This window comes from Giraffa tippelskirchi, chromosome X (genome assembly GCF_054371585.1).
Source record: "Giraffa tippelskirchi isolate mGirTip1 chromosome X, T2T-mGirTip1v1.2.pri, whole genome shotgun sequence".
NCBI lineage: Eukaryota > Metazoa > Chordata > Mammalia > Artiodactyla > Giraffidae > Giraffa > Giraffa tippelskirchi.
Genome location: NC_137289.1, coordinates 56,132,706 through 56,157,559, shown reverse-complemented (window position 1 = coordinate 56,157,559; position 24,854 = coordinate 56,132,706). Strand labels below are relative to the sequence as shown.

Here is a 24,854-nt window from a genome sequence, read left to right as displayed (position 1 = left end):
ACCCAACATAGGAGCACCACAATATATAAGGCAAATACTAACAAGTATGAAAGGGGAAATTAACAATAACACAATAATAGTGGGAGACTTTAATACTCCACTCACGCATACAGATAGATCAACTAAACAGAAAATTAACAAGGAAACACAAACTTTAAACGATACAATAGACAAATTAGATTTAATTGATATTTACAGGAGTTTCCACCCCAAAAAAATCAATTTTACCTTTTTCTCAAGTGCACATGGAACTTTCTCCAGGATAGATCACATCCTGGGCCATAAATCTAGCCTTGGTAAATTCAAAAAAATTGAAATCATCCCAGCCATCTTCTCTGACCACAATGCAGTAAGATTAGACCTCAATTACAGGAAAAAAATATTAAAAGTTCCAACATATGGAGGCTAAACAACACGCTTCTGAATAACCAACAAATCACAGAAGAAATCAAAAAAGAAATCAAATTATGCATAGAAACGAATGAAAATGAAAACACAACAACCCAAAACCTATGGGACACTGTAAAAGCAATACTAAGGGGAAGGTTCATAGCAATACAGGCGTACCTCAAGAAACAAGAAAAAAATCAAATAAATCAACTAACTCTACACCTAAAGCAACTAGAGAAGGAAGAAATGAAAAACCCCAGGGTCAGTAGAAGGAAAGAAATCTTAAAAATTAGGGCAGAAATAAATGCAAAAGAAACAAAAGAGACCATAGCAAAAATCAACAAAACTAAAAGCTGGTTTTTCGAGAAGATAAACAAAATTGACAAGCCATTAGCCAGACTCATCAAGAAACAAAGGGAGAAGAATCAGATCAACAAAATTAGAAATGAAAATGGAGAGACCACAACAGACTCCACAGAAATACAAAGGATCATAAGAGACTACTACCAACAGCTATATGCCAATAAAATGGACAACTTGGAAGAAATGGACAAATTCTTAGAAAAGTATAACTTTCCAAAACTGAACCATGAAGAAATAGAAGATCTTAACAGACCCATCACAAGCACGGAAATCGAAACTGTAATCAGAAATCTTCCAGCAAACAAAAGCCCAGGACCAGATGGCTTCACAGCGGAATTCTACCAAAAATTTAGAGAAGAGCTAACACCTATCCTACTCAAACTCTTCCAGAAAACTGCAGAAGATGGTAAACTTCCAAACTCATTCTATGAGGCCACCATCACCCTAATTCCAAAACCAGACAAAGATGTCACAAAAAAGGAAAACTACAGGCCAATATCACTGATGAACATAGATGCAAAAATCCTTAATAAAATTCTAGCAATCAGAATCCAACATCATATTAAAAAGATCATACATCATGACCAAGTGGGCTTTATCCCAGGAATGCAAGGTTTTTTTAACATCCGCAAATCAATCAATGTAATACACCACATTAACAAATTGAAAGAAAAAAACCATATGGTTATCTCAATAGATGCAGAAAAAGCCTTTGACAAAATTCAGCATCCATTTATGGTTAAAACCCTCCAGAAAGCAGGAATAGAAGGAACATATCTCAACATAATAAAAGCTATATATGACAAACCCACAGCAAACATTATCCTCAATGGTGAAAAATTGAAAGCATTTCCCCTAAAGTCAGGAACAAGGCAAGGATGCCCACTTTCACCACTACTATTCAACATAGTTTTGGAAGTCTTGGCCACAGCAATCAGAGCTGAAAAAGAAATAAAAGGAATACAGATAGGAAAAGAAGAAGTAAAACTCTCACTGTTTGCAGATGACATGATCCTCTACATAGAAAACCCTAAAGACTCTACTAGAAAATTACTAGAGTTGATCAATGAATATAGTAAAGTTGCAGGATATAAAATTAACACACAGAAATCCCTTGCATTCCTATACTCCAATATTGAGAAAACAGAAAGAGAAATTAAGGAAACAATACCATTCACCATTGCAACAAAAAGAATAAAATACTTAGGAATATATCTACCTAAAGAAACAAAAGACTTATATATAGAAAACTATAAAACACTGATGAAAGAAATCAAAGAGGACACAAACAGATGGAGAAATATACCGTGTTCATGGATTGGAAGAATTAATATAGTGAAAATGAGTATACTACCCAAAGCAATCTATAGATTCAATGCAATCCCTATCAAGCTACCAATGGTATTTTTCACAGAACTTGAACAAATCATCTCACAATTTGTATGGAAATATAAGAAACCTCGAATAGCCAAAGCAATCTTGAGGAAGAAGAATGGAACTGGAGGAATCAACCTGCCTGACTTCAGGCTCTACTACAAAGCCACAGTCATCAAGACAGTATGGTACTGGCACAAAGATAGAAATATAGATCAATGGAACAAAATAGAAAGCCCAGAGATAAACCCACGCACCTATGGACACCTTATCTTCGACAAAGGAGGCAAGAATATACAATGGAAAAAAGACAATCTCCTTAACAAGTGGTGCTGGGAAAACTGGTCAACCACTTGTAAAAGAATGAAACTAGAACACTTCCTAACACCGTACACAAAAATAAACTCAAAATGGATTAAAGATCTAAACGTAAGACCAGAAACAATAAAACTCCTAGAGGAAAACATAGGCAAAACACTCTCCGACATAAATCACAGCAGGATCCTCCATGACCCACCTCCCAGAATATTGGAAATAAAAGCAAAAATAAACAAATGGGACCTAATTAAAATTAAAAGCTTTTGCACAACAAAGGAAACTATAAACAAGGTGAAAAGACAGCCTTCAGAATGGGAGAAAATAATAGCAAATGAAGCAACAGACAAACAATTAATCTCAAAAATATACAAGCAACTTCTGCAGCTGAATTCCCGAAAAATAAACGACCCAATCAAAAAATGGGCCAAAGAACTAAACAGACATTTCTCCAAAGAAGACATACAGATGGCTAACCAACACATGAAAAGATGCTCAACATCACTCATTATTAGAGAAATGCAAATCAAAACCACAATGAGGTATCATTTCACACCAGTCAGAATGGCTGCTATCCAAAAGTCTACAAGCAATAAATGCTGGAGAGGGTGTGGAGAAAAGGGAACCCTCTTACACTGTTGGTGGGAATGCAAACTAGTACAGCCACTATGGAGAACAGTGTGGAGATTCCTTAAAAAACTGGGAATAGAATTGCCATATGACCCAGCAATCCCACTGCTGGGCATATACACCGAGGAAACCAGAATTGAAAGAGACGCGTGTACCCCAATGTTCATCGCAGCACTGTTTACAATAGCCAGGACATGGAAGCAACCTAGATGTCCATCAGCAGACGAATGGATAAGGAAGCTGTGGTACATATACACAATGGAATATTACTCAGCCATTAAAAAAATACATTTGAATCGGTTCTACTGAGATGGATGAAACTGGAGCCCATTATACAGAGTGAAGTAAGCCAGAAAGAAAAACAACAATACAGTATACTAATGCATATATATGGAATTTGAAAGATGGTAACGATAACCCTATATGCGAGACAGAATAAGAGACACAGATGCATGGAACAATTTTATGGACTCTGAGGGAGAAGGTGAGGGTGGGACGTTCTGGGAGAAGAGCATTGAAACATGTATATTATCATATGTGAAACAGAACACCATTCCATGTTCGATGCATGTGACAAGGGCTCAGGGCTGGGGCAATGGGATGATCCAGAAGGATGGGATGTGGAGGGAGGTGGGGGGGGGTCCAGGAAGGGGAACACATGTAAACCCATGGCTGATTCATGTCAATGTATGGCAAAAACTATTAAAATATTGTAAGTAATTAGCCCCCAACTAAAATAAATAAATTTATAAAAAAAAAAAAAAAAGCTTTTGCACAAAAAGGAAACTAAAGCAAGGTGAAAAGGCAGCCTTCAGAATGGGAAAACATCACAGGAAATGAAGCAACTGACAAAGAATTAATCCCCAAAATGCACAAGCAGCTCATGCAGCTCAGTACCGGAAATATAAACGACCCAATCAAAAAGTGGGCCGAAGAGCTAAATAGACATTTCTCCATGGAAGGCATACAGATAGCTACCAAACACATGAAAAGCTCAACATCACTCATCAGAGAAATGCAAAGCAAAACCACAATGAGGTGCCATCTTATGCTGGTCAGAATGGCTGCTATCCAAATGGCTACAAACAATAAATACTGTAGAGGGTGTGGAGAAAATGGAATCCTCTTACACTGTTGGTGGGAATGGAAACTAGTACATCCACTATGGAGAACACTGTGGGGATTCCTTAAAAAACTGGAAAGAGAACTGTCATTCGACCGAGCAATCCCACTGCTGGGCATGCAGACCAAGGAAAACAGAATTGAAAGAGACACATGTACATGTACCCTAGTGTTCACTGCAGCAGTGTTTACAACAGCTAGGACACAGAAACAACCTAGATGTCCATTGGCGGACGAATGGATAAGGAAGTGGTGGTACATGTACACAATGGACTATTACTCAGCTATAAAAAAGAACACATTTGAGCCAGTTCCAATGAGATGGATGAAACTGGAGCCTATTACATAGAGTGAAGTGAGTCAGACAGAGAAACACCAATACAGTGTATAGACGCATATATATGGAATTTAGAAAGATGGTAACGACAACCCTATATGCAAGACAGCTGAGAGGGACTGATGTAAAGAACAGACTTTTGGACTGTGTGGGAGAAGGTGAGGGTGGGATGATTTGAGAGAATAGCACTGAAACATGTATATTACCATATGTGAAACGGATGACCAGCGCAAGTTCGATGCATGAAGCAGGGCACTCAAAGCCAGTGCTCTGGGACAACTCAGAGGGATAGGGTGGGATGGGAACTGGGAGGGGGGTTCAGGACTGGGGGACTATGTAGACCCATGGCTGATTCCTGTTGATGTATGGCAATAGCCACCGACAACTCAGAGGGATAGGGTGGGATGGGAACTGGGAGGGGGGTTCAGGACTGGGGGACTATGTAGACCCATGGCTGATTCCTGTTGATGTATGGCAATAGCCACCACAATACTGTAAACTAATCAGCCTCCAATTAAGACAAACAAATTTACAACAACAACAAAAAAAGACTAGAGAATATACACCTGTTAGTGATGGATTGTAATGATCTCACAGAGATGATATCATTAATTTCTATAAAGTAGAAATGTTACAAGCAATCTTTTCTAATCCCAATGCAACAATAGATCATAACAAAAACTGAAACAGAAAGCCTTTTCCACCTGAAAATTTTTTCACTTTTCTTTAAAAGTTCTGAGTTCAAGAAATACAAAGTCAAGTTATAAAGAATGACGATGAAAAACTATATATCAGAATGTATGGGAGACATTTATAGCAGTGATCTGAGTCAACTTCACCGCCATAAACCCATTTATGTGTAAAAATAAAGGAATGAAGATAAATGACTTAAAGTCTGGCCTCAGAAAATTGAAAAGAAAACCTAGGAATAAAAGAACAACTAAATAAAACAAAAGATAAAAGCAGAAATGAATGAGGCACAAAATTGAGTAACAAATTGAAATCCTGTTTTTCAAAGCAGACAAGCCATAAGCTGGCTTGATGAAGGAAGGAAGATGACAGAGAAAGACAAAGTAATACGTAAAAAAGATGAAATAATTATTGAATCTTAAAACCTGAGGGATTATTTGTCAACCTATATTTGTATCAACTTGAAAATCTACATGAAATAGGTAATTTCCTAGATAAATACAGACTACCAAAAGTCTGACTCTAGTGTTAGAGAGTTTAAATCAGCCAATTTTCACAGAAGAAATGGATAAAGTTATTACAAGAATTACCCCCACGAAGCACCTTGCTCAGATGTATTTATTGGTGAATTCTAGTAAACTATCAAAGATCAAATAGTACCAAAGCTTTATGACTTGTGTAAGAACGTTCGAAAGGAAGAAAACTTCCCTAACTTCTTTTAGGAAGCAAGTAGGATACTAACACATACACATAGATACCAAAACTCTAAATAGAATATTAGCAAACGGCCAACAATACATTTAGAAAGTAATATACTGTGACAAAGTGGGATTTATTCCATTAATACAAGGCTGGCACTATATTAGGAATTTCACTGATATCATTCACCACGGTAACATATTTAAAGACAAAGACCCTGATGTTGAGAAAGATTGAAGGCAAAATTGTAGGGGGCAGCAGAGAATGAAATGGTTAGATAGCATCACTGACTCCATACACATGAATCTGAGCAAACTCTGGGAGATGGGGAGGACAGAGGAGCCTCAGTTGCAAAGAGTCAGACATGACACAGCAACTGAACAACAATAATCATATGACTATCACCATAGATGCCAAACCAATCTTTGGGAAACTTCAATAGGCATTCATGTTAAAAAAGAGAAAACTCAAGAAATAGGAATCAGGGATGCATTATGACATGATAAAAGCTATATAAGAAGCTCCTCATGCAAGTACTTTATTTATATAAGTACTTTATACCGGAGGTTTTCCAATAAGGTCAGGAATAACTGAAGTATGCCTACTACATCACTCCTGTTCAGTCTTCAACAGCAAGCACTAGTCAGTTGACTAGAGAAACCAAAAAGATTTTTAAGAATGGAAAAGGAGAGGTAAAGCCACCTCTATGTGCAGGTGATATCATAGCACACCTGAACAGTCTTATAGAAACCATGACAAATTAACTAAAACAAAGAGAATTCAGCAAGGTAGTAGGATATAAAGTTACATACAAAAATTATTAGTCTTTGTTTCTACACACACACACACACACACACACACACACAGAGCTGGAGGACACATTAGGAGAGAAAATCCCATATACAATAGTGATAACAAAGAGTAAATGTATAGAAATAAACTTAGCGAGAGCATCTATACAAGGATAATTTGTAAACACTTTCGAACAACATAGAAGGAAACTTGAATAAGTAGAAAGATTTTGAATGACCTTAGATAGAATAACTCAGTATTAAAAAGATATTCATTCCCTCTAAAGTTATGTATACATTGAATATAATCTCAAAAATATCAGTGAACATTTTTACCAGTTAGGGCAATGGATAATTTAGTAAATATTTTTTTAAAAAACATGCAAGAATAGCCAGGATATAAGTAAAATGGAAAACCTATGAGTGAATAGTAATCATATCAGACATAAAAGCACACTATAAAGCCCCAAATTTATACCAGTGGGGTACCAGTACAGGAATAGACTAATAGGCCAGTGGCATCGAATAAAAAACTCAGAATAACACCAGTTATAGTTGGGGATTTTAGTATATGGTCTGAAGGCATGTAAAATCACTGAGGCAAAGATGAACATTTAATAAATGATGCTGGAATAACATTAAAAACATTAGTGTAGATCCATCATCTCCCATCCACAAAAATAAACTGTAAATGGGTTTAGGAATCGAAACAAGAAAATGAAACCAGAACAAAATCTTGAAATTATGGCCGAATTCTTCTTCAATATCAGCATTGGGAAAGGCTTTCTAACTCTGACTGAAATTTCCAGAGGTGGTTAAAGGAAAGAACATTCTATGTGACTAAAAATGATTTTTTCATGTAAGGCAAGTGAAAGTTAAAGTGGCTCAGCCATGTATGACTTTTTGGCACTATGACTCTTAGGGACTCCATGGAATTCTCCAGGCCAGAATACTGGAGTGGGTAGCCATTCCCTTCTCCAGGAGATCCTCCCAACCCAGGGATTGATCCAAGGTCTCCTGCTTTGCAGGCAGATTCTTTACCAGCTGAGCCAGCAGGGAAATCCAAGAATACTGGAGTGGGTAGCCTATCTGTGCTCCAGAGGATCTTCCCGACCCAGGAATTGAACCGGAGTATCCTGGCTTGCAGGCGGATCCTTCAGCAGCTGAGCTAAATTAAAAGGCATTGGAGAAACTGGGATAAAGTATTTGCAGGATGTCCCACAGACAAATGAATAATAGTCCAAGTATACACAGAGAAGTCAAGTACTGCAGGGCAAAGGGCTAATATTTCCTCAGAAATATGGGAAAAGTTATGAATAGAGAATTCGCAATATATATATAATGTGTCACATCCTCATAATTACACAGATACATACTAAAACAAGGGCTTTCCTGGTGGCTCAGTGGTAAAGAATTCACCTGGCATGCAGGAGATGCAAGAGACTCGGGTTCAATCCCTGGGTGGGGCAGATCCCCTGGAGAAGGTAATGGCAACTCACTCCAGTCTTCCTGCCTAGAGAATCCCATGGACAGAGGAGCCTGGCAGGCTACAGTCCATGGGTTACAAGAGTCAGACACAACTGAGAAAGTAAACCACCACCATACTAAAACAACACTGAGATATCATTTCTCACCTACAATGACAATAAAGGTCACAAAGATAGAGAAACACATTCTGATAGTGAGGCAGTGAGGAAAGAATCCCAGTGGCCAGTGGTACAACTCTTCTGGAGAGAAATTTGGAAATACCTAACATAACTACAGATGCATTTAACATTTGGCCCAACAATCCTACTGCTAGTAATAAAACTTGAAGAGATATTTCTACCAACACAAAAACACGTGTACCCAGGGTTACTCACTGCAGCATTGTTTGTATTAATAATTACGAAATGTTGGAAACAACTGAAATGCCCCTATAGAAGCCAGTGTAATCCAATGTAGCTGTAAAAAAGAATGAAGGAGTACAGAATAAGGAGTTATTTTTTAATGGAATGCTGTTTATTGCAAAAGGAAAAGTGCAAAAAAGCTGTAGAAAATGCTATCTTTCATTTAATAAACAATGGAACATAAGACAACCCATATGTATCTGTTCATTTGTGTAGAGTAAATACAGGGAAGATTCAACCAGATAACCAGATTGGTTATCTACAGGGGGACTGTTTGAAAGAAATGGGGAATGGGAAGGCTGTAGAAGGCATGGGGAAAGAATCATACTCCTACAGCATGTGTTTTTGTGTAGCCCTGAGTTTGAATCACAGTAGTGTTTCACATATCCCAAGATTAAGTGAAAAATTAAAATGAACTAGGATATGCGGGGAGAGGGCAAGCTCAAATTAGAAACACCAACAAATTAACCTAAATAGATTACAAATGAATGCCTTAACCACAAGAGAAGGGGTGAGGAAGAAAATAGCTAAGCTAAGCAACTTGGGGGAACAGTACTTTGATTGCATCCTCTGAGGCTTAAGATATAAAGAAGTGTACACAAACACAAGTCATCAGATCCGCTGCTAACAGGTGTGTTTTGTCTTCAGTCACTAAGTTGTGTCCAACATTTTGCGACCCCCAGCTCTGTAGCACCAGGTCTCCCCACCCTTCACTATCTCCTGGAGTTTGCTCAAATTCATGTCCATTAGGTCAGCCATACTATCTAACCATTTGGTAGCATTTCTGCAACTACATCGTGTATAATCAGGTGTGAACAAATAAGTAAATACTGAAGATAAGGAGAGCCAGGTGAGACAAAGAAGTTACAAATAGGGCTAGAGTGGATTGTTGATATATCGCATAAACCATCACAATATTGTAAACTCATTATCCTCCAATTAAAAGTAATTAATTAATTTAAAAAAAAGAAGTATCAGTGTGATCTCCTGGCTTTCACTATCTACAGAAATAGCTAGAGAAATTCCAATGTATTTGGAAGTGCAAGCATATACAGAAAATGTATTTCCTTCACTTAGGAATGGAGAAGGAGGACCTAGCTGCAAGGAAACGCCAGTAGCAATGAACACGCAGGGAGATATCAGTTACTAAATGTCATTTTCCAAGGAAAGGAAACATGGGTTTTGGCAGAAGTGTTCTGATTTCAGGGTCATGGTGGGGAAAGAAAAACACGAGATGAACAGGAATATCTTATAACACCAGCAGGGAAGTACACAAAAAAGAACCAGGTCATGCTAAAAGAACACAAACCCCACAAGAAGGAGTTCCTAATCACCAAAGCTGGAAAAAGGCAAGAAACTAAATAATGATATAATTTGATTATAAGTCACAATATAATGAAGCTATTCACAATTCAATATTGACATAAAGAATTTGATTACTTGATTTGATAATTAGAAAGGCATTCTATAAAATTTTATAATTTGAAAATTTATAAAATTATGAGGGGAAAAAAGACAGCTCTACAGAATTCCAATGAACAAATATGATAGGAATAGGACATAGAAAGTCACCTTTTAGTCATATTTGTTGTAGGCAAAATCAACAGATGAATTTTAAAAGCGGTGAATAAAAGTCTGAGAAGAATCCTATCCCTCTTTTTGGCTCCCAGCAAGAACTCCCCTAGCCCCAAAGCAGCCTTATCACAGGAACTAGCCACAGTGTCTGCTTGCCCCTGACTATCAGGTTTCAGTTCCCCACCAGCCCACAGAAGTATTCAAACAAGCTAATCACATCTTTCCTTGGGAAGCAAGGGTCACCTCCTCGTCTTGTTACCACAGATTGCCTCCCACAGCCCTGCTTGTTCATTCTCTTCCAGAGCATGACTCCCCTGAGGCTCGACCTGGCCAGTAGTGTCCTCTGCCCTCAGGCGGTGAGGGCAGTGAATGAACATTACTGAGAAGCTGTTGCGGGTAGCACTTGTCCAGTGTGTATGTTCAGCAGTCACCCCCAGATCCCTATGGTAGAAATCACTCCATCACCATTAGAATGAAGGAGAGGAAATAAAACAGGTATTATCGCCAAAAATGTGTAACTTTCATTTAATCCTAAGAAAACACCAACAAACCCAAATTGACAGACATTCTATAAAACACCCCACCAGTATCTCCAAAACTGTCACCGTTGGGAAAGACCCAGAAAGCTTGAGGAATTCTCGGCCTGGAGGAGACTAAAGAGAAATGATGGCCAAATATGGTATGCTGGGATGCTGGGACAGAAAAAGGAGATCACCGCGATAAATGGTAGACTTCAAATAAAGTATGTAAATTAGTTAATAGTGCTGCATCGATATTAATTTCCAATTTTCATAATTTTTCTATGCCTATGTAAGATGTTAACATTATGGAAATCTGGACGAAGGCTTTCTATACTGTTTTTTGCAAACATTTTTCGGGTCTAAAGTTATTTCCAAAAAATTTTTTTAAAAAAATCACTCACTGCTGAAAGGAACCATAATGATATCTGTGTGATAAATTGATTCAGTCTTGTCTGACTCTTTGCCACACTATGGACTGAAATCTACCAGGTTCTTCTGTCCATTGGATTATCCAGGCAAAAATACTGGAGTGGGTTGCCATGTCCTCCTCCACGGGATCTTCCCGACCCAGGGATCAAAGGCAAGTCTCTCATGTTTCCTACATTGGCAGGTGGCATCTTTACCAGCTGAGCCACAGGGGAAGCCCCACGGCTATACTATAAATCTCACTTTTTAGTAATAGTTTAACCAATTGAAATACGGTTAGGAGGAGGGATATAAAGATGGATAAATGTTCGTGCCTCGTGATCCATTAACAAACTATTTCAAAGTGGTTTGAAAGTGAGAGTGTTGGTTTCTCAGTCATGTCTGACTCTTTGTGCTTCCACGGACTGTAGCCTGCCAGGCTCCTCTGTCCATGGGATTCTCCAGGCAAGTATACTGGAGTGAAAAATAAAAAAAAAGAATACTGAGGTGGGTTGTTGTGACCTCCTCCAGGGGATTGTCCTGACCCAGGGATCGAACCTGGACTCTGTATGTATATATATATACACACAGAGACACATATGTGTGTATATACACCCACACATATATACAAACATGCATCTCAACATTTAGAATTTAAAGTTTGGCATATCACTATGAACCACAGAAATAATTCGATGCAAAGAAATACGATATTTTAAAGGAACGCAACATGATCGAGGGATTTTATTTTGTTTTTTTTGGATCGAGGGATTTTAAAGAGAGCAAGAAATGATTAGTCACAAAATTGAAGCTAATCACAGGTAAGGAAAGAGGGTTGTACAGAGGGTGGACAGGAGAGTTGGCCGGCGAGCAATTCAATCGATCGCCTTTCTTATTAATCCCCAAGCTTTGGTCCTAGGTAATTTCATTTATATCAGTAGAGACGTAGTTTATAGAAAAAATACTGTTGAGATGTACCTGACTGGAAGAAGAGTCGGAAAATAGTTGAGACGTCCAAGACCCCAGCAGTGGCAGCGCGTTCCTCCCTCTCCTCAGGTCGCCGCCAACAAGCCGCAGTGCTGGAGGCAGCTGGCGGCTTAACGGTTTCCGCCGCAAGCTAACCTCGCCAGAAGAGCACGTGATTGGTGTAGTTCCGGTCAGATGCCACCCACTCACTCAGTCAGTTAGGTCCCGGGAGGCGGGGCCAAAATACAGACCCGCCCACAGGGACTGAAGGCAGAGAGGCTTATGGGTGAGAGGGTTCCTCTCAGATGCCAGCTCCGCGTCTCTATAACCCATGGGTGGAAAGCTCGGCAAAAGGTCTCTCCGTGTGGCCTAGATACCGCCTGGCCAGGGTTTCTGCCAGGCCAGGACTCAAACCCAGAGAACTGATGTCCACATCGATGAACTTTGCAACAGAGACTGAACTTAAAAACGATAGGCCCCTTGATGAAAAAGAGGCTCCTCAGGTGGCGCTAGTGATAAAGAATCCGCCTTCCAGTGCAGGAGATGCCAGAGTCCAGGTTCGATCCTGGGTCGGGACGATCCCCTGGAGGAGTTCACGGCAACCCACTTCAGTATTCTTTTTTTATTTTTCACTCCAGTATACTTGCCTGGTGAATCCCATGGACGAGGAGGCTGATGGGCGACTTAGCACTTGATGAAAAAAGCCATCAGACTTTAGTGTCCACATGGCTCTCCTATGGTAAATAAGGAGTTGAGTCCACACCAGATAGGGAAAATGTATTCTGGCCTCTGTGCAGTAAAGCCAGCATAGCAATGACATTGACATTTGACAAAAGTAGCATAAAGGAGAAAACTGCATGCATGCTAAGTCGCTTCAGTCTTGTCTGACTCTTTGTGACCCTATGAACCGTAGCGCACCAGGACCCTCTGTCCAGGGGCTTCTCCAGGCAAGAATCCTGGAGTGTGAGGCCATGCCCTTCTCTGGGGAAGAAGAAAACTGCGACCCCTTTAAGAACAAGAGGCATTCAGGGTATTTGTGTCCAACCTTCTCAGTGTGCAATGTGGGAGACCTCGTTTCGATTCCTGGGTTGGGAAGAGGCACTGGAGAAGGGATAGGCTACCCACTGCAGTATTCTTGGGCTGTCCTTGTGGCTCAGATGGTAAAGAATCCGTCCATCAATGTGGGAGACCTGGGTTTGATCTCTGTGTTAGGAAGATCCCCTGGAGAAGGGAAAGGCTACCCATTTCAGCATTGTGGCCTGGGGAATTCCGTGGACTGTCTAGTCCATGGGGTCGCACAGAATCGGACACGACTGAGCAACTTTCACTTTCGCTTTTCACTTTCTCCTGATTCCACTGTTTATTTCCTATTCTCTTCCCAATTGTTTAACACTTTTCGGAATACAATACATTTTATATATATGCTATTTTTCTAAATTGGCCATCTCCTTCTGATGGAAAAATATAAATTCCTGGAAGGCAGGAATCTGTGTTTATTTGTCCATTAACATATCCTTACAGTAATGCCTGGTATAATGTATGCTTCAACATTTGTTCAATGAATTGTTCTCCGGCCACACTAGCCTCTTTTTTGTGCCCCGACCCTAACTCTAACTCACCAAGCATGTTCTCACACCATTATGTATTTTCCTGTAACAACCTGCACGTAGATGTCCCTATAACCACCACCCTCACTAAGCTCACTTCTCTTCTCACCTTACCATCCAAGGCTTACTTTTCTTCATGACAGTTAGCATTTGATCATAGGTTTTCTGAGTATGTTTTGTTTCTCTGAGTTGTTGTTGTTGTTTTTACTTTGCTTCAGTTTAGTTTTGCTTTTTTCTGTTCTCTTTCTTCAACATTTCTTTCTTATATTCTTTTAATTGCTGCTAAAGCAGTAAGCCATCCATGAGTATTCTAATTTTTGCCATCTAATGTCATCTTTCAGTAGATGGGGGTAATAGCATTAAATATATTAAGACTGGATCCCTCGGTTCATGACTTTACCACTGAGTGGTACCATAAGCTCCATGACCTTGGCCTGGCACGTTAACACTTCCAAGATTTCATTATCCATCTTCAAAAGGAGAATGACAATTGATGTCACTTCTTGACTGTTGATAGGCTTCCATTTAGATAATGCATATATAGGGCTTAGCAGAACACTTGACAGTGATGATAAATGGAGGATGATTATCATGATCATTGACAGTATGCTATCAGAATTGAGTGTCAAGAGATCTAGGCTTCTTCCTAGTCTCTGTTGCTTAAAAATATATTGCAATTTCCACGAAGTTACCTTAAAGCACACTGTGCTTTAGATTCTGCTTCAGTCCAAAAGAATAACAATGCCTATCAATATTGTTTGCCATAAGTAGTTTAAGGAAAGTCTAAGTATTTAACTCATCTCCAACCCAGTATCACATTTTTAATGGGTAATGGTTGGTTGAAGTGCTTCCAGTGTCCAGACAAATTTCTAAAGAACCTCAGGCAAGGATAATGAAAAATCCTGTTCTCTGTTGCTCAGAGGAACAGACATTAGCCCAGCCTAATGTCAGGTTCTGCCCAAAGAATCCTGAGCAGAAAACAACTGAGAGGTCCAATTCAGGTGCCACTTGTACAGACAGTAATTGGGCAGATTGCAACGATAATGCACTTAATGTCTTCCTCTAGATGGACCACTCATGGGTGAAGAAAAGAGCAACAAAATCTTTTCAAAAGGAGAATTTTAAGGTATCTATTTTCCCCTATAAGAATTTTGAAAACTGGCTTCTCATATTTTTACTTTGCAAAGGATGTAATTTCTAGAATATTGTAGATATACCAGATAAATGTGTTTTAGATATCCTTTTTCTAAATCTTGGTACTACAAGTGTAGTTCACTCAGTTTATGAAAAATGTTCAGCATATGACTGAACGATTGGAAATCTAGTTCTCACTGAAAATTTTCAATTATCAATAGCATTATAGTTTATAAGTAAAAGTCTGACTTCATTTCTCAATTTCAGTAAATGTCTGAATGACACTCTATAGCATCTTCCTTCTGAATTTCAAATCTAATATTGCTCAGTGGATAATTAGATAGAATGCAAGCTAGAAGAAGCCCACTTTTAAGTCTAAAATCCATCTCCCAGGTTTCAGTAAGAAATGCAGTATTGTGTTCTATAATTTCCATGTGTTTCTTTCTCTTTCACTTCTTTGCTGAGATTTTCAATTTTTGCATTTGTTTAAAGAGAATTTGTAACTACTTGATAGTTACTTTTATGATGGTCACTTCAAACTTCTTGTCATTATTTCAAAATTGTTCACATCAGTGTTGGCATCTGTCAGATGTCTTTTATTATTCAAGTAGTGGTTTTCTTAATTCGGGGTCCTGTGATCTCTATCATATCCTAGGCATTTTGAATACCACATTCTAAGACCCTGGACCCTATTCATGTGTATTTTTGTATGCTTCTTGGGTGCAACACACAGTGATGTGGGCTGTACCTTCAGATTCCTGCTCTGATTCCACCCAAGCAAAAGTGGATTGCTGACTCAGGCTGCCTCAGTGGTAGGAATAACCCCGCTCAGCCCTGGATACCGTCCCAGTCAATGAGAGGCACCAATTCACAGCCCTTCTGTAGCTTCAGAAAGGGAGTGTAAGCTCAGTTCTCCTCTAGGCAGGGCTGACCCCAGGGAAGGGGGAAGGGAATGGCAGACCGAATAATTTGTGAAGAAAATATTCAGGACTACATTAATGGATGCAGAAGTAGTATTTGACAAAATCCAGCAGCCATTCATAATAAAATCTCTCTCAACACACTGGGAATAGGGGATAATTACCCCCAAGTTAACAGACTCAAGGGTAGGTGCAGAGATCAGCAATGTTTGTAAGTGTCAGGGAGGAATGTAGGCACTCTCCAGAGGTAACAACTTGGGAAACAATTCCAGATGGCACAGTCCAAAACCGGAAATAGAAAGAAGTGATAGACAGCTCAGTGTGGTGAAGCCTCTCACCCTCAGTCCCTCCATCTTCCCTCTCCTTTCTCCCCTGGGTAGCTCCCTCCCAGACTGTCCCAACTCCCTTCTCCTGTGCCACAAGGACCAGCACTTCAAATCCAATCTGCAGGCCTTCCTCCCCTCCCTGCCTCCGTTCCTCCAGTGCCCAGTGAAGGGTGTGGAGGAAGAGGGAGTGGGGGGATGGAAGGCGAGGGCCTTGCTACCTCACTGGGGGTCCAGCACTCTGTCAAATCAAGACAGACCTCAGGGTTGGCCCAGGAGGCTGTGGCAGGGAGGTGGGTGTGGTGGGGCTCAGGAAGGAGGGAGGAAGATGAAGACAGGAAGAGAGTGGAGGGAGGAGGGGAGCGATGAGACATAGGGGTGTAGAGACAAGGGAGAAAGAGAAAGGGAAGGGAAGAGAAGAAAGCTCTACCATGGCGGGGGTCAGAGGAGAGGCAAGGAAAAGGGGAAGCGGTGCCCCTGAGGCAGCCCTTTCCTTCCCCTGCCCCAGAACAGCCCAGGCACCGTTCCTCCAACTATGCACATGTTGGACTGGGGGTCACTGGATGCTGGTTGAAGCTTTGTCACCTGTGTGAGCTCAGTCAGACTTGGCCGTGGGAAACAGAGCAGCCAAGGGGGTAGATCGTCCCCAGAAGGAGTAAAGGGACAGTTCCCGGCTCACTGTGGGGCTGAGGGTCTTTGGCCCGCCCTTATGATCACCACTTTCTCTCCCGATGGCCCCTGTGCCTGTCCGAGTTGGATATTTCTCTGAGGAATCACAGCTGTCTCAGGCTACCTGGGGTTCCTCTGGAGGACAGGCAGGATGGTGTGACGAGTGCAGGGAGGGATGGACGGTGTCCCCCAAGAGGCCTGTCCTGCAATCTCCTCTAACACCTCTGCCCTCTGCCAAGTAGGAGGAAGGAAAAGAATGAAAGTGTTAAATGTCTGGCCATCTATTCTGCTTGCTGACCTGTTGCAGTCATGCTGAGGGGGCCCATGTGGACATCACTCATTGTTGTGTGTCCATCTCACTCCTGGTAGGATGAAAGATGTATATCAAAACTGTTCCAAACAATTCCCATGCTTCTCTGAGTAAACATGCTGGGGTTTGCTCTTCTTGGAAATGAAATACCGTGATCATTGTAATCTGAATTGGGAACAATACGTAAATGCTCCAAAAGCCGGAACAAAGTCCTAGGAAAATATCATGCCTAATGAAGCAGAATCACTGACTTTTATTTTCTTTCTTTTTCATTTATTTTAATTGGAGGCTAATTACTTTACAATATTGTGGTGGTTTTTGCCATACATTTAGGTGAATAAGCCATGGGTGTACATGTGTTCCCCATCCTGACCCTCCCTCCCACCTCCCTTCTCATCCCATCCCTCAGGGTCATCCCAGTGCACCAGCCCTGAGAACCCTGTCTCATGCATCCAAACTGGACTGGCGATCTATTTCACATATGATAATATCCATGTTTCAACGGTATCCTCTCACATCATCCCACCCTCGCCTTATCCCACAGAGTCCAAAAGTCTGTTCTTTACATCTGTGTCTCTTTCTCTGACTTGTAAAAGCTAAAATGAAGTTTTGCACAGTTCTAACAATGGTTGAAGAACTCTCTATAGTTTATTTTCTGGGATATGAGAGATTGGGAGGATCCATAGCCCAGGACAAAGCAAGTATAGTGGGAAGGACTTGGGCTGAGGGTCTGATCTATGTTAGTTTGAGCTCTGCCTTTGTCATCCTGGGTCACCTGAGAACATTCACTTAACATCTCTAACCCTTACCTCCCTTTAATACACGACAGGCATAATAAACTATACCCTGAATATTTCGTGCTGTGGTTCAAAGCTCAAAGATGATTTTCCTACTTGAAAGAAGACTTAGAAAAATGATATATCGGTCTAAGGAAACTGTATAGACTGTAACCTGGAGTGACACAAGGATAGAAAGTAGCAAAAGAGAGTAGATGAGAGTTAATGGAGAGGTGGTGAATAAATCTAATACACGTTTCATTGGCATTCAAGAAAGAGAAGAATAGAGAAGTATTTGAAGAGATCATGATTGAGAAATATCCAAAAGTAATTAAAAATATCAAATTGTTACAGCACATCAACGAGAGAATTAATTTAAGGAAACTATACTGTAGAAAAGAAACATTTCATAAGTATAAAAGGTTTCACTTGATAAGAATATATTAATAAAGCAATTTGAATTTATGCACTTCTTATCATAGGAGTAAAAGTATATGCAGCGAAAATTGACAGAATAAATAGTGAAATAAACAGTCACAGCGAGGTGATTTAACAGCTCACTGAATTACAAGTAAAACAGACAAAAAAAATCAGTTAGATGGAGAAGTTTTGAACAACATGAGTGACAAAATTAATTCAAATTAGTACACTGCATATAACAACTGGGGCTGCAACATCCCAGAATATGCTTGGCCATAAATCAAACCTCAAGAAACTACAGTGAGAGTAATACAATCGATCCTGAATGGTTCATGTGAGGATTCAAAGGTAAGTGTGTTTTCTCTGCCCCTCCCTCATCTAATTATGAATCCCAAGATTTCCCACACTCTCCACACCAGGGACACTCCCCTCTCTCCAAATATTTATCCTGAGAGGTATCAAAGACAAACAAGGCCAAGCACTAGTTCCAAAGAGTTGGACACGACTGAGCAACTGAAGAACAACATATAGGAAGAAAGTCCACTGTGAACTGAACTTGTAAACTGTCCAGTGTGAACTGAACTTGAATCCTTGAAAAGAAGGCTGGAGACATTTTTACAGATGGGTGAATGCTAAGGGAAAGTCATTGAGGGGTGTTTGAATGGGGGTGGAGTAGGGGGTTAGTTCCTATGATGCAGCTACTTGGATTTGCTAATTAGCACTTATGTGGGGCTTCCCTGGTGGCTCGATGGTAAAGAATCTACTTGCAATGTGGGAGGCCTGAGTTCGATCACCGGGTCAGGAAGATCCCCTCCAGAACGGAATGACTACCCAGTCCAGTATTCTTGCCTGGAGAAATCCATGGACAGAAGAACCTGGCAGGCTACAGTGCATGGGCTTGCAAAGATCTGCACCTGAGGGTAAGAGTAACACTCTCTCTTTCACTTATCTGGAAGAGAAACAGTCTTCTATTGTATTGCTGACAGGAAGCAGTGGTGTAAATTGAAACAAGGTGTTCACTGAACTTAAGCCCTTAACCTCCCATAGGGACAGGGAACAACAGGGAGGGTTATCTCCCCGAACCTTTGCACTTCACAGCGATGATTCTCAGGTCCTTGAGGCAATGTTTCATCTCAAATTGAGGAGAAAGGATTGTAACTATAAGATATCTAACTGCTCTAAGAGTGAGTACTGGGGAATATCTGTCTGCTACCAAGTTTTAGATGCAACAAACAGCAAATCCTATTGTTAGCATTGAGCTTTTTCAAGGATACAATTAAAGGTGTGTGTGGGGGTAAGTTGGGATGGGGTTGTCTCTAAGATACAGCCTTAAGCTACGAAAAGCCATGCTTGAGTTTAGTCAAGTCTTTTAGCGCAGAGATTTTGAAGGAGTAGTTATGAGCCTGGAGTTCTGCAAGACTCAAGCAATCACATGATTAGAGCCTTTCCCCTTCAGCAGAGGGAAGATTCTACATTAGCCATGACCTCAGCCACAAGAGGAGAGGTTCATCACATGTAATCATGGCATATGTGTTAGGGCTCACTCCACACACATCCTTAAAAGAGTGGAAAACAATCAACCTGAGCCATTGTGCCACCATCATCTGTGTAAAGGGGAGTGCCCTGGGTGTCCTGTGGGTTAGGGTGGGGAGGATCTCACAATCCCACCTACCATATAGGGTCCTAAGGTCAAGACCTCATGGTGACTGACTCACCCAGTTTGGCTTGTGCTCAGGGACCAGGTCTTCACGGAGTGTTTGTGAGGAGAGTCTATGGGATGAAGTCATGCGGTTTTGGAAAAATAAGGCAAAATGGTCAAGGAAACCAAGAATAGTCTCCAAATCACCTTGTCAGGGCCACATAAGCAAGATGAGTCCTCAAAAGATGTTCGTTTTCCAAGGAGAGAGAGGAGAGCCCTCGGGGCCAGAAGAGACTGAGCTCCCAGTTCTTACTGCCCTCCCCCCACCCCCACTTTGCTACCGGTGTAACACCGAGAGAACCCTTAGAAACCGAGCCACCCATGCAGAAGCAGGTAGCTAAAATCAGGAGGCCTGGGTCCCACTTACTTGGATCTACAAATCCAGGGAACTCTGAGGGCCTGCTGCATGCCAGGCCCTGTGCCTCCTGCTTCATATTTTCTTCCTTCTTGTGTTCTGATCAGGACTCTGATATGCAGAACTGCCAGGTCCTGGCCCTCTCTGAGGCTGCTGAGGCTTAATGAAATATAGGAGCTTGTCAGGAGTCATTCAGATGCTACACGGAGATGCAGACACTGGGACTGAGCTCTAACTGAAGGAACATGATACCACCATGAATAGTTTTTAATAAACTCCCGCTGCCATATTATGGGATTTTTCTGAAGGAAGATCAAAGTTGCAAAAAGTACTGAAAGTAGCTGCATGACAGTCCAGCCCGTTCCAGGGAGGGCATACCAGGGACAGAAATGGAAAGCATAAAGGACACAGGAAGCGGAGCTTAGTGGGCACTGAAATAATAGTAGCGGGAAAAGTCATGCTGCTTCTTTTGGAAAAATGTGGACAATGTGGATCCATGTTCTCTGTTTGTCAGAGACAGAATTGGAACTCTGGAAGTCTCAGACCAGCTTACTTAGCAAGGGAGAGGGAGTGAAGACAGGGTATCAGGCAGAACTTTCTGGAATTTTCTGTCTCCTAACAGCAAGTTCTTGAATCTCTGTGACCTGAGAGAAGAAATCCATCTCCTGCATGAGCTGAAGAGAAATCTGCACAAGAGTTGTGAACAGTTTGGATGATGGAAGTGAAAGACAAAAAATAGACACACACTGAAATCAACCTTCAAGAAAACCTAAAAATCCATGTGAATGTTTGGTCAATGTATTAGTATATGTTTTCTAGTGTTTCACTAAAAAAATTTTGCTAATTACAAAATATTAAACACTCTAATGTTTATTTAGAAGAAAAAATCATTCTGCATCTTCCATCTCTATGATTCCATCACCGTGACTCTTAGATATCCAGTATTTACTAGGTTGGTGCAAACTTTCCAAATGCATTTGTCCTTAGGTAACGTGCTTACCTACCTAAAATATTTTAAAGTGTTTAGGATGATTGTATATTATTTTTAAGAGTTACTATCATGTAAAATTTTCTTCAAGGTGGCTTTCTCACTTATTATATCTCCTAATTTTCATTTTTTAAGCTAATGTGATTTGGCATCTGTCTAGAGATTTATTGAGGAAGCGTTTTCCTTTTTACGTGTATTATTTGTTGATCTCTTGTCTACTTTGTCACATTTATGTCATGGCATATTTAGTCATTCAGCCATGTCGGCCTCTTTTGGACCCCATGGGCTATAAGTAGCCCTGCCAGGCTCTGTCGTCCATGGATTTCCCAGGCAATACTGGAGTGGGTTGCCATTTCCTTCTCCAGGGGCTCTTCCCAGTGGAAGGACGGAAGGATCTAACCCAGGTCTTCTGCATGGCAGGCTGATTCTTTACCCCTTAGTCATCAGCTCCCTACTAGGGAAGCCTCCTCTCCCTACCAGGAAGCATGCCCCTCCTCCAACCTGGGAAGCCCCCAGTTAGTAGATAAGAAAACAGTGGGGAGGGGCCGCAGAGGAGGCGAAAAAGCCCGACTAGGCCAATAGCAGGGCGGGGACCACCTTCCGATTAGCGCCACATGCACCGCGGGGACTGCAAGATCTTCCTCATGCTGGACATCCCAGGGGAGCAGGCCCAGAGACTGCTTGAAGCACGTGGAAGCTGCCGAGGAGGGGCCGACCGCGGAGGCCGCAGCCAGGGCCTCTATGTAAGCTGTCTTCCTATTTCCTTCTCATGGGCAGCGTTCCCAGGCATCTGCCACAAAGGCAGGTGCCCCCATGTCTGCACTTAGCGGGATGGAGGGCCTGGAGGGCCTGAGAGGACACCCCCAGCACAGCAACACTGGGGTAGCAGGGTGCGCAGGCCTTTGATCAGCAAGACATACTCTGATCCAATGCTAAGAGTCCTACCATTTTGGTTTTGACTTCAGCCCCCCTCCCATCCCAAGAGAGACCAGCCCCTGGCCAGGCACATTCACCCAGGAGGATGCCCAGGAGGGAAACAGCGGACCTGATGGTCTGGAAAGTTCCAGATGGGGCACCAGGCAGGGACCAGCAGGGGCAGCCTCTGACACCGCACAGGCTCTGGGAGTGTGGGGGGCGGAGGGGTTTCCCTCCTCCCTCCAGGACGAGGGTCCCAAGCAGGGGAACAAGCGGCTGCAGGCAAGACAACCGCTGCCGGTAGCCCCCTCCCGCCTGCCTACGCCTGGGTGACCGTGGCGCCAGGGGGCGCCACAGCCCCTTGGAGCGGCAGAATCTGGGGAAGAAGAGACCAGTCTCCTGACTAGCCGCGGGCCCGACCCCAAGGCGGACAGGCGACCTCCCCAGGAACCTTTAAACCTCCGCCCCAGGACAGGCTAGGTAACAGCGAGGCAGACAAAGCAGGGGCGGAGCGCCCCACAGCAGCCACCCCGCCTTGGACCACCACTCTCCACCTACAGACCGCCCGGGGCACGCAGGCTTCCGAGCTTTGGGCCCCTGACTAGGGATCACTGGGCGCCGGGCGCCCGCCGGCCGACGACAACCCCGGGTCCCCTGGAAAGCAGGCAGAACCCCCTGGCTCCCCGATCGCCCCTTGTCTTTCTCAAACCCCGGGACCCTCCCCGCACCCGCGTCTCAGGCACCCTCCCAGCCACAGGCGAGGAGGGGGAGAAATTGCCTAACCGACGGAGGGGAGGCCCGAGGCGGAGAAGGCGGGGAAAAGCGCTGGGCTGCAGGCCTGCAAGCCCACCCGCAGGGGAGCAGCCTCAGCCACTCCGCGTAGCCCTGAGGCTCTGCCCCAGACACACGGGAGGCTATGCGCTGGTCGGGCACACCTGGGCTGGGGGTGGGGTGGAGGTGTCCTAACTGGCCACAGTGACGAAGGAGCGTTGGAGATGAGGGGCTGGGCCCCACGGAACCCTCAAACATAACCTCGAGGGACGTGGCAGGGAGGTCCGGCAGGAGAGACACGCCAGAGAAGACTTCCCGGGACGCGAAGGCGGGGCTCGCCTTGGCCCTCCAGACAGGGTTCAGGGTGTTCTGGGTGTAGGCAGGAGAGGAAGACGTGTGGGGAGAGGGCGAGGAGCTGCCTTCCCACCCAATCGCTTCACGCCACCCCTTCTCACTGTCGTCCCTTTCAGAAGACTAAGGCCCAACTGCCAGCCGCCCAGGCGCCAGATCCTTGCAAAGGCGAGGACTGGCCTCCAGCGGCCTCCGGCGGCCTCCCCGCCCTCTTCCCGTCCCGCATGGGGGCAGGCTGGAGAGCTGCCTGGAGAGGCCTCCAAGCTCTCAGAACCGCGTTAATGATCCTCCTGCAGGTTCACCTATGTACATAGTCAAGATCCACCGTCTTAATGCTCAGCCAGGCCTTTGGGCAGACCCTGGCGGGGCCCATCCCAGTGCCTCACTAAACCATCCATCCAATCAGGAGTAGCAAGGGGGCAGTAGCAACCACTTCTCCACTGATTAGCAAAGCTCTTCTTTGGTCAGGCATCTTAGCATAAAGTCTATAATATTTGCTTTTAACACATTTCCTTCTTTTGCTAGTACAGAAATTGTGTAAATTTATTCATTGATTTTTGGCAAGAGAACGCAATGGTCATAGCAGACACCCTCTTCCGACAACACAAGAGAAGACTCTACACATGGACATCACCAGATGGTCAACACCGAAATCAGATTGATTCTATTCTTTGCAGCCAAAGATGGAGACGCTCTATACAGTCAGCAAAAACAAGACCTGGAGGTGACTGTGGCTCAGATCATGAACACCTTACTGCCAAACTCAGACTTAAATTGAAGAAAGTAGGGAAAACCACTAGACCATGACCTAAATCAAATCCCTTATGATTATACAGTGGCAGTGAGAAATAGATTTAAGGGACTAGATCTGATAGACAGTGCCTGATGAACTTCGGACAGAGGTTCGTAACATTGTACAGGAGACAGGGATAAAGACCATCCGCATGGAAAAGAAATGCAAAACAGCAAAATGCCTGTCTAAGGAGGCCTTACCAATAACTGTGAAAAGAAGAGAAGCAAAAAGCTAAGGAGAAAAGGGAAGATATTCCCATTTGAACGCAGAGTTCCAAAGAATAACAAGGAGAGATAAGAAATCCTTCCTCAGCAATCAGTGCAAAGAGATAGAGGAAAACAACAGAATGGGAAAGACGAGAGATGTCTTCAAGAAAATTAGAGATACCAAGGGAACATTTCATGCAAAGATGGCCTTGATAGAGAACAGAAATGGTATGGATGTAACAGAAGCAGAAGATATTAATAAAAGGTGGCGAGAATACACAAAAGAACTGTACAAAAAAGATCTTTACGACCCAGATAACCACGATGGTGTGATCACTCACCTAGAGCCAGACATCCTGGAATGTGAAATCAAGTGGGCCTTAGGAAGCATCACTACGAACAAAGCTAGTGGAGGTGATGGAATTCCACTTGAGCTGTTTCACATCCTGAAAGATGATGCTGTGCAAGTGCTGCACTCAATAAGGCAGCAAATTTCGAAAACTCGGCAGTGGCCACAGGACTGGAAAAGGGCAGTTTTCTTTCTGATCCC

General features: G+C 42.7%; 1 protein-coding gene across 5 annotated transcripts in view; it reads right to left on the bottom strand.

Annotated features, from left to right (window-relative positions):
- LOC145536868 (melanoma antigen preferentially expressed in tumors-like) overlaps positions 1-24,854 on the bottom strand; it is a 74,767-nt gene that overhangs the window by 14,726 nt on the left and 35,187 nt on the right. For 2 of the 5 annotated variants that reach the window (XR_014076065.1, XM_081567043.1), the window contains exon 1: positions 12,080-12,283. The exons of 1 other annotated variant lie outside the window; for it this stretch is intronic. The gene's annotated coding sequence lies outside the window, so the exon portion shown is untranslated. Of the gene's footprint in view, positions 1-12,079; positions 12,287-24,854 lie in introns of those variants that run through there. 2 more of the 5 variants (XM_081567040.1, XM_081567041.1) reach the window with 2 other exon arrangements.